Source organism: Capra hircus, assembly GCF_001704415.2.
Source record: "Capra hircus breed San Clemente chromosome X unlocalized genomic scaffold, ASM170441v1, whole genome shotgun sequence".
Classification (NCBI taxonomy): domain Eukaryota; kingdom Metazoa; phylum Chordata; class Mammalia; order Artiodactyla; family Bovidae; genus Capra; species Capra hircus.
Genome location: NW_017189517.1, coordinates 11211347 through 11222552, shown reverse-complemented (window position 1 = coordinate 11222552; position 11206 = coordinate 11211347). Strand labels below are relative to the sequence as shown.

The 11206-nt window shown below is 42.0% G+C and overlaps 1 pseudogene; it reads left to right on the top strand.

Annotated features, from left to right (window-relative positions):
• Positions 1–549: 549 nt before the first annotated feature.
• Positions 550–1244, top strand: LOC102184603 (annotated as a pseudogene).
• Positions 1245–11206: the final 9962 nt, after the last annotated feature.

The following is an 11206-nucleotide window of genomic DNA, read 5'->3' as shown; positions in this document are numbered from 1 at the left end:
ACAGACACACACAGACACAGACACAGACACACACAGACACACACACACACACACACACACACACACACACACACACACACACACCCTACTCCCACCATGCCAGTGACTGTCTTTTCCAGCAAAGAGCAATGTAATCTCCTTTTAGGAAACAAAATCTGACCAGTTTAGTCAGGGAGAGAAGACAGGCTGAGAACAGAAAAGCAAGTGAAAGTAAAAATCAAACTTGCTGAAAACAGAAAGTAGAGAAAGCAGGCTGGAAGCTGTGATCAGAGATGGAACACAGTATATATCAGGCACTGGTTCCTCGTTTGTGAGATGTTTTAAAACAAGAATGTAAAACAAAATAGTTGGAAGTGCGCTCAGCGGCCCCACGGATCTGCCTCTCGCTTCAACAGTGCTTGGACGGAACAGACCCAGGGACGCCCCTTGCTCCCGCCTCCGACCACCCTGCAACCTTTTTTCCAGTCGCAAGCTCCGGAGTCAGCCACTCAGCTGTCCACGATCACCGGGACCAGCCACCATTCTTTAACTCCTTATTGCCGACCAATCATGAGCTCCCAAATTTATCAGAATTATTCTACCGAGATGGAGGCCACCATCAACTGCCTGGTTAACATGCAACTGCGGGCCTCCTACACCTACCTTTCTCTGGGCTTCTATTTCAACCGCGACGATGTGGCCCTGGAGGGTGTGGATCACTTATTTCGCGAACTGGCCAAGGAGAAGTGTGAGGGCACGGAGTGTCTCTTGAAACTGCAACCAGCGTGGCGGCCACGCCCTCTTCCTGGACGTGCAGACGCCATCTCAAGAGGAGTGGGGTAAAACCCAGGACGCTATGGAATCCGCCCTTCTCGTAGAGAAGAACCTGAATCAACCCTGTTGGATCTGCATGGCCTGGCTTCTGCCCGCGGAGACCCCCACATCTGTGACTTCCTGGAGAACCACTTCCTAGATGAGGAAGTGAAACTCATCAAGATGGGTGACCACCTGACCAACCTCGGCAGGGTGGCTGGTCCCCAGGCTGGGTTGGGCGAGTATCTCTTCGAAAGGCTCACCCTCATGCATGACTAGGAGCTTCTGGAGACCAGTGGCCATTGAAGAACCCACCTAACATCAGGGCTGCCTTAAGCCCCTCTCTGCAGCCACTAGGCAGCTTTTTAACACCCTGGAGCCCTCTCTCAAGCCTTGGACCAAATGGAAACAATAAAGCTTTTTGCAGCAAAAAAAAGAAAAGAAAAGAAAAAAAAAAGAAAATAGTCTAAGTCACATCCTCTCTTACAACCTCATCCTGAAATACAGGGTAGGGCTTGTCTGATCATTGGGAAGACAAAAGAAAGGAATTATTGCCTTTTCCTTCTAGCCTTCCCCTAATTCCAGCATCAGTCAAGGCTGGGAATCTAAGATAGAAATGGGGAAAATAGAAGAATTCCTAAGAGGAGGGCTGTACACTGCAACCAGCAGGTCAAGGGACTAGGGGACCACGCTGAAGAGCATGGGAACAACTGGAACACAACAGCTGGTTGGGCCAAGACTTCCCAGCCCTAGCCTTAGCATTGAAACAAACCCACTGTTTCTTTGCATTGCAAAAGCATATCACCCTCAAGCTGGATCTTCCAAAGATGATAACATTGGTTCCCATTTAATTATGAAAAAGGAACAATCAAATTAAGCAGATGACTCTGGGCTTTCCTCTACTGCCACAGGTAGAATTTCAATGCTGATTGACACTGACAAATGCCAGGTTTTGGGGGGAAACGGCAGAATCCCGAGATGCTCTGCTTGGGTATTCTCTGTCCTTGTAAATTGCCCAGGAACATTGTTTTTATTTTTATTTTTAACTTTACAATATTGTATTGGTTTTGCAATACATCAACATGAATCTGCCACAGGTATACACGTGTTCCCCATCCTGAACCCCCCATCCTCCTCCCTCCCTGTACCATCCCTCTGGGTCATCCCAGTGCACCAGCCCCAAGCATCCAGTATCATGCATGCAACCTGGACTGGCGATTCGTTTCTTATATGATATTATACGTTTCAATGACATTCTCCCAAATCATCCCACCCTCGCCCTCTCCCACAGAGTCCAAAAGACTGTTCTATACATCTGTGTCTCTTTTGCTGTCTCGCATACAGGGTTATCATTACCATCTTTCTAAATTCCATATATATGCATTAGTATACTGTATTGGTGTTTTTCTTTCTGGCTTATTTCACTCTGTATAATAGGCTCCAGTTTCATCCACCTCATTAGAACTGATTCAAATGTATTCTTTTTAATAGCTGAGTAATATTCCATTGTATATATGTACCACAGCTTTCTTATCCATTCATCTGCTGATGGACATCTAGGTTACTTCCATGTCCTGGCTATTATAAACAGTGCTGCGATGAACATTGGGGTATACGTGTCTCTTTCAATTCTGGTTTCCTCAGTGTGTATACCCAGCAGTGGGATTGCTGGGTCGTACGGCAGTTCTATTTCCAGTTTTTTAAGGAATCTCCACACTGTTCTCCATAGTGGCTGTACTAGTTTGCATTCCCACCAACAGTGTAAGAGGGTTCCCTTTTCTCCACACCTTCTCCAGCATTTATTGCTTGTAGACTTTTGGATCACAGCCATTCTGACTGGCGTGAAATGGTACCTCACTGTGGTTTTGATTTGCATTTTTCTGATAATGAGTGATGTTGAGCATCTTTTCATGAGGAACATTGTTTTTAAAAGAGAGCAATCACCTTGAAGTGCTGATGATTCTAAATTTGGGGATCACATACAGATATCTGTGGTTTTTACATGACATTTACATATGAAGACATTCTTAATGAAAAATATATTCTATACTGTTTAGCATAACACTGGCTGAAAAATATTCCACTATGTGTGCTGTTATAGGGCTGCAATTGAAATTCCAGTCGCTTTTGGAAAATGCTCAACATTTTTGAAGCTATTTCCTACCAATGACTTTATCACACAATATATAGAACCCAACTGGCCACTTTAAATGACTCTAGAAGGCAATTGTGTATCAAACTCCTCCATAATGGATTTTTTATAATTGTTAAAGAAACTCATCAATCCTCAGTAATCATTTTAAAGGAAAACTGATTCACTCATAACTAAGCTACTGCTGCCCTGGCTCCCACAACAGAAGCCATGACCATGAATAACTCCAGTTCACCCCCAATTCTGGAAGTGCTAATTACCTCCAGGGATGCTACACGGGCAGCTGAAAAGCCGGATGACCACAAGCAATTAGCCAATCAATTTTGCTTCAAATTGCCCCCAATACAATTGGCAGAAAGCCATACATGGAGTTTAAATGGCAGTCACCTATTTGAGAGGAAAAAAAAGGTTTTAGCCTCCCACACTACATTAATAACCGCCATGATGCCCAAAATTACCACCATCCTAATCACATGTTGGGATTTAGGCCCTGCTCAGAAGGCAAAGAGATTACTCATTGTTGAATACATTTTAGTCCATTAGCACCCATTAGCATACTAAGTAGGTGTCACCTAGGAAAACTGAGGGCAGTGTTCTGAAGGGATGGGAAGGAGAGTCAGCCCAGCATAGGAAAAGGTGACAAAGAAAAGAGTATTTGGGAAACACTGGTGAGGGGGAACCAGAAAACAAAGCCCCTCTGGTTCCCATATTCCTTAAAGGGGAAAAGTAGGTGGCTGTCACAGATAATAATCTCATCAGTCTAACATCAGTCTCAAGCAGGATTTCAGAACACAGCATCAAGCAGATTTGTGAGCAAAGAAATAAGCAATCACAAGAAGCTGGCATAGTTTTACAAGAACAAGTCATGCCAGAGTAACCTCATTTCCTTTTATGATGGGAGTATTGGACTGAAAACTAAGGGAAAACAGTGGATATACTGCTTCTGGATTTCAAGAGGGTTGAGAACAAAGTGAACAGTCATGTCCAAGACAGATTATTAGAGATTGGAAAGAATACTGCTAGCTGGTTCCTTCACTGCTTTAATGGCTGTATCCAAAGGTGCTAGTTAATAGACTAATGTCAATCCAAAAGGAAATTTCTGATGGGGAACCTACGTGATCTGCTCTGCTCAGCATTTTTATCAGTGACTCGTATGATGGCATAACAGAACACTGATCAAATTTACAAACTGCATGAAGCTGGAAGGCACAGTTAACTCATTTTGAAATCCTAGTGATCTCAACAGGCTACAGTTTTAGCTGAAATTTGACAAGATATTATTATAAGACCAACACCCCAAACATGGGATGAAGGCTGATGACGTCAATTTGGAGAATTTTGCTTGACTTTAAGATCAACACTCATTGACTCAATAGTGTCTTAGGCTGGCTGCCTCAATAAAAGAATCGTATGTAGACCAGGAGGAGAAGGAGATGACCGAGGATGAGATGGCTGGATGGCATCACGGACTCGATGGACGTGAGTCTGGGTGAACTCCGGGAGATGGTGATGAACAGGGAGGCCTGGCGTGCTGCGATTCATGGGGTCACAAAGAGTCGGACACGACTAAGCGACTGAACTGAACTGACTGATGTAGACCATAGGAGGTGGAGGCTACTCTGTGCTCCGTATTGGGCAATTCTAGGCACTGCAATTTAGGGGACTAATCACCAAATAGAAGCTTATCCACATAAGAGTGACTAGTATGGCAAGAGTTACAAGGAGATTGAATTTGGCCCAAACTAACATAAAAACTAGGAATTAAAGCTGACCAAAAATCAAATGGGCTGCTTCTTAAAGGGCAGGATTCCTTCATCAGAGGAGGTTTTCACTCCAAGACCAAATGATCACTGGCTCAGAATACATTGTACAGAGGAGTCACACGAAGGCAGGAGGGCTGCATTTGATGGATCTCTAATGCTCCCTATCAACTCTGAGATACTGTGACATTGTAGAACCACCTTCCTTAATTTATAGAACTGAAAAAGGACACAGAACAAAAACCAAACCTCTTAATAGTGAATTAACACAGGGAAAAAAATTCTGAACCCAGAAGAGAGACTACAAAAACAGCAGACAATCCCCATGCTTTCTTGCTCCAAACTCCTTTAGCTGTAGGGGTCTTGTTTGCATGGATAACTTGGAGGTTTAAAATAACTTCACTTGGGTGGCTGAGATGTTTGTAATGAGGATGAGGAGGGTAAAGAGAGTCAAATGGTGATGTGTAAACAACTTATTTCCCTGCCTTCTGTGAAACAGTTTGATGTTTTTCTATAGACAGAGTGATTTATATGAAAAGGGACAAAAAAAAAAAAACAAACAAAAAACCCAAACAACAAGCCCACTTTAAGAATATTATTTGTGAAATGCAACTGAAAGTCCATCTAAGTCAAAGCATCTCTTCTATGAGCCCTTAATTAAGACATAAAAAATAATGGCGAGCATATCCATAAGCAGACAAGACTACGTTTTTGAGGAGTACAGCTGCATAATCCCCTGTGCGTGTCTGAAAATGCACTGCAGTACATGGCATACAGTAGATGCTCCTGAATAGTTGTTGACTGGCTAACAAAAACAGAGAAATAAAGTTTTTGAGGCATTTACCAAAAACTGCCCTCAAAATTCCGGCCTATAGTATGACAGCAGGATTTAGAAGACCGTCTTCTACTTGAGACAACTTAACAGGGCTCGGCCGTGTTAAGTTGTCCTTGCTGGTCTTTGACTTCTGGGCCACTGAAAAAAGGACAGTCTCATAGGTAGATTGCTCAGGGTCAGTCCTCTGGAGCAATTAGTTAGGTGCTTCCCCAGTGACATATGGAAAATGCTGGCTCTCTCTTCATGTTGGGAGGTAACACAGAATGTAAAACTGGCCTGTTGCCTCTGGAAATGTTGCCTTGGACCCAAAAGTCCTCCTTCTAGGGATATCCTAGACAGCTTCTGCTCCAGGTATAACTTTTCAAATGCATGAAAAGATATGACTAAACATATTCCCTTCAGCCCTGTGTGTCAGAGCAAAAAAAAACAAATAACAAACCCAGGTGCCAACAGGAGAGGAGATGGATAGGAACATTACACAATTGTTTTTAAAAAGGACAAAACCTTTCAGTACTTATTTTGAAAAACGTCGTAAGATATATGAAGTGAAAAATTATATTGTAAAACAGCACATATGGTATGGTCACATTTACACAGGGAAAAATTGAGAGTGACTAGTGAGTGTGTATATACACACACAGAGGCATGGGAAATGGTTTAGGAAGGACACACATATCAAACTGTACCGTATATCCAGTCAGCATAGCCAGTCAGACAGAGGGAGATGGACAAAGAGGGACTTGGAACTTTTCTATTTTCACTTTTTACTCTCTAGATATTTCTGTATTGCTGTGTTGTTGTTTTTTTTTTTTTTTTTGCATTAGGCACATCCAAATACACATGCTTCTCCATCTCAGAAAATTACATGCATAATTTGAAAAAATATCAAAAACTAAGGACTCAAGCTCTTGCCAAGCCTCCATGGACTTCACAGAGGGCCATGGTGAAGGAGTCTAGCCAGACCCACTTAGCTTCCCTGCTCCACTCAAGTCATTCCCACTCTCTCTTGGGGGTGAGGGGTGTCAGGGGAAAAAAGTTCTCAGGATGGTACATAGCCCCAAGTGGAGGGACAATTTATGAATAAGTGACTTTCTTAGAAAGTCAAAACCCAGGCAGAATCAACAATCCTGTCTCATTAGAACCCTTTCTCAAAGCCTTCTCATAATAAACAACAGCAGTGCTCACTATGAAAATTATGTAATACACCTACCAAACTACTTAACATTGTCGAAGAAAGATGGAGAAAATCTGGCACTTGAGGCAAAAAGAAACTCAGTAAAATGAAGGTGCTGATTCACATAAGCCTCCAGGCAATAAAACCTTGATATGCATGCTCTTTTCTATCCAATCCTCCCAGACACGCTCATGCACAAGTTGTTTAGGAAAAGAAAATGAGACAGCATCAAATAACTAGATTGACTCAACAAAGCGCCCCTGTAAATCACTCGTGAGTGCTTCTTCGGTTAGACACCAAACACTTTCTGTGCTTCACGAAAGAAAAGGTTAACATGAAAAAGCACCTCCTGGACCAAGGTCTTCCTCATCAGAATGTGAATGGAAGACAACTCTATCCACAATTTTGTTACCTGGAAAATAGGAACCATGTGTCTCCTGAAAGTATAAATGTTCTGAAGTGTTTAGCTTTATAGAAATATAGAATTATCTGATCCCGGGGTCAATTTAGTGCTTCAAGTCTATCAGAGTAGAAGTGAAAGTCACTCAGTCATGTCCGACTCTTTGTGACCCCATGGACTATACAGTCCATGGAAATCTCCAGGCCAGAATACTGGAGTGGGTAGCCTTTCCCTTCTCCAGGGGATCAAACCCAGGTCTCCCACATTGCAGGCAGATTCTTCACCAGCTGAGCTATAAGGGAAGCCCAACAATACTGGAGTGGGTAGCCTATCTCTTCTCCAGCGTATTTTCCCGACCCAAGAATAGAACTGGGGTCTCCTGCATTGCAGGCAGATTCTTTACCAACTGAACAATCAGAGAAGCCTCGAAGTCTATCAAAAGTGCCTGACAATGGTGCACTTTCAGCTTCAAACTTTAATTTGGACTTCATGAAATCCAAATTATTTTTAAAAGTAATTTTAAAAAGAGCCATAGAAGGCTCCCTGGTGAAGGCAGTACTTGAGGCAAAAGAGCAGAGACTGAGAACCCAGGCTCTCAAGTGTGTCTGGGTTTGAAATTCCAGCTCTGGTACACAATAGCTTTGTGATCATTGGCAACTTACTGAACATCTGTAAAACATGGTATTAGTTATATCTACACTTCATATGACTTCCCTGATGGCTCAGACGGTAAAGCGTCTGTCTACAATGTGGGAGACCTGGGTTCGATCCCTGGGTTGGGAAGTTCCCTGGAGAAGGAAATGGCAACCCACTCCAGTACTCTTGCCTAGAAAATCCCATGGACGGAGGAGCCTGGTGTCTATGGGGTCGCAAAGAGTCGGACACGACTGAGCGGCTTCACTTACTTACTTACACTTCATATGGTTGCTGTGAGGATTCGATGACTTAATGGATAGAATGAGCTTAGAATAGTATTATACTTGGTAGATAGTAGACAACTATTAGATTAAATATTTAAATTAAATAATTAAATATTGGCCAGTATTATATTGTTGACGAAGCAGACCAGAGATAAACAAGGTACTATGGGACACAGAAGAAGGTAACATAATCCAGTGGAGGGGGTAGACAGGGAAGGTTTCTTAAAAGAAATGATATCTGAGTTACTTCTTAAAAACTGATAGACACTAGAGGAAGGATATAAAACTGGAGGCAGAGAGATTAGTTACGAAGTGGTTTAAAAGTCCAGACTAGAGCTAAGCATTGAAACCAGTGATGATAGAGATAGTGAAGAGGAATAACCAGCAGGATTTGGCGGTGATTGGCTGCAAGAAAGAGAGATCAGGAAGGAGTGGGCAGATGCCAGCACCTGAGCAAGCTGCTTATCCTCTCTGGACTTCAGTTTTCCTCATCCATAAAATGGAGATAATACCACCTACTTAACAGGATTACTGTAAGTAAATCAATTTTATTTTAAAACCCATAACATAGTGGGGACTTCCCTGGTGGCTCAGACAGTAAAGAATCTGCCTGCAATGCAGGAGACATGGGTTTGATCCCTCGGTCAAGAAGATCCCCTGGAGAAGGGAATGGCAACTGACTCTAATAGTCTTGCCTGGAGAATTCCATGGACAGAGGAGCCTGGCAGGCTATAGCCCATGGGGCCACAAAGACTCAGACATGACTGAGCTACTAACACTAACATAACTTCACCCAGTAGACTATTATATGGAAACTCTATTATTATAATTATTATTAAAAATAATTACAGCATTGGCTCAGATGGTAACGAATCTGCCTGCAATGCAGGAGACCCAGGTTCGATCCCTGGGTGGGGATGATCCCCTGGAGAAGGGAATGGCTACCCACGCCAGTATTCTTGCCTGGAGAATTCCATGGACAGAGGAGCCTGGTGGGCTACAGTCCTTAGGGTCGCAAAGAGTCGGACACAACTGAGTGACTGACACTGGAACAGGCCCCTAGATGATAACTAGGCCAAGAAGCTCAGGATCAGGAAGAGACTTGCCCAGTGATACACTATCTGCTTAGTGGCAGAGCCATAAACAAAAACCTCTTATCTTCTGCATCCTAGTCAATGGCTGTTTTGTGTTTTTTTCTTTCCTTCCCACTATATCATTCCAAGTGATTGGCTAGAGATGCTCTCCTCCCAAAGATAATGGTGAGATCACCTACATGGTTAGCAGTCTTCTCCTTCCAGTGCCAGCAATGAATAAGATTCTAAAACAGACGGGAAGACTACCTCCTTCTACTCACTGTAAAAACTGCCCATACTTCCTCATCTGGTAGTTTTTCTCTCCTCTCTCTTCATGAAAATAGAAAGTTCAGTGTACATAACAAAGTTGAATCCACCTTGCTATTTCTACAGATGTTGGGACTTTAACTGTATCACTTCCCAAGAGAATTAAATGGTATACAGTAGCTTCACTATGATCAGAACAAACACAGCTGGGTTCCTAAATAGTGCAACTCCTCCAATGCCTCTCCTGGGCTTTAGTTTTGCTATTGCTATTTTATTTCTTTAAGGAATGTTTATTGCACTCAGTTGACAAACATGAGTAAAGTTTCTAATTCTACAGACCAAAATACAGCCCCTCTTAAAAAGCAATATAGGTGAGGACAAAGTAACAACATTTGAGAAAGTAGATGGGAGGCAACATTTGAAATAATAGTTCCTCCCTCAAGCCAAGTTGGCATCTGAGTGGTAGCAGAATATACCAATGATCAGTACTGAAATGGGTATTATTAAATCTGGGAATCCTAACTTAAGTGCAGTTAAAATAACTGAGGCTACTTACTTAAGTCCATTAAATAATCAGAAATTTGAATCTATTTATTCAGACTAGGATTCTTCATAGAATCAGATTAGAGCAGAATGAATTCTAGAGATTAGTCAGCCTTGTGGTTCTCAACTGTTTGAGGTACACAGACCCCCAAATCTGATTTGAGATATGTGTGCTCTCTTCTAAAAAAATCACATACACAAAACATTTTATATACAATTTCAGGGGTTTTGTAGATCCCCTGCAACCTGTCCAGTTAAAAGACCAATGTGGTAATCTACTCACCTCTTTGGACAGACAATCTACACTTCAGAAAGGTTAACTTGATCAAGTTCCATTAAAAAAATAGCCCTAAATTTTAAAATGTGAATTAGACATAACAAGTCTAATTTGTAATAGCCCCTTACATGAATGAGTGTATAGTGCTGTTTGGTTTAATATGCAATTTTATATATACAGCTTCATATTCTCCTAAATAAGATAGATTGGAAAAGAAGCTGCTCCATTTTATAGATGAGAACCAAGGTTTAGAGATATTAAAGTTCCACACGAGAGAGATGCTAAATTAAATGACAACAATGAAATATAACCATTTTAATGCATGAACAAGCACAGGAAAGAAACAAGACAGAAAGAATGCACAAAACAGAAAGAAATACAGAAAGAATTTAGAGAGGAATCCTCATCAACAAAACAAAGAATTACTCTGGAAACCAAATGCCAAGTGGGATGAATAAAAAGTAAAGCCCAGGGCAGATGACTAAGGAGGCACACTGAGAACTGGTACACACTTGTGTGAATAAAAGCAGAAAGGCCAATTCAAAATAAGATGCAACCTACAAAAGACATAGTAAGTAGCAAAGCATTCTTTAAGTATGTCAGGAACAAAAGAAGGTTAAGGGGAAAGTGCTCCTTTATTAGGTGGGAAAGAAAAGTAATCGCGGGCCACACTCGTCAAAGAGGTGCGCATTTTTTTGTAAAAATGGAATTCAGCTGGGAAATGGGACTAGAGACAAGCAGTATAGCCTGGGATGGAGATAAGGAGAAGACTTAGCAATTGACTATTCAAATGAGTCACAAAGGTTCAACTCTTTAGGGCTTAATAACTTGCATTCCCAGATGCTTAAAAAAAAATTAAAGTCATTATGGGGCTGCTAGTTCCCATTTGTTTTGGAGGATTAAAAAGTACCTTCATACTATAATCTCCTCTCCTAGATTTTGAGTTCCTGAAGAGCAGAGAATGACTCCCATCTCCTTTGGGATGCTCTGTCGATCTCAGCCAGCCCTGTGCG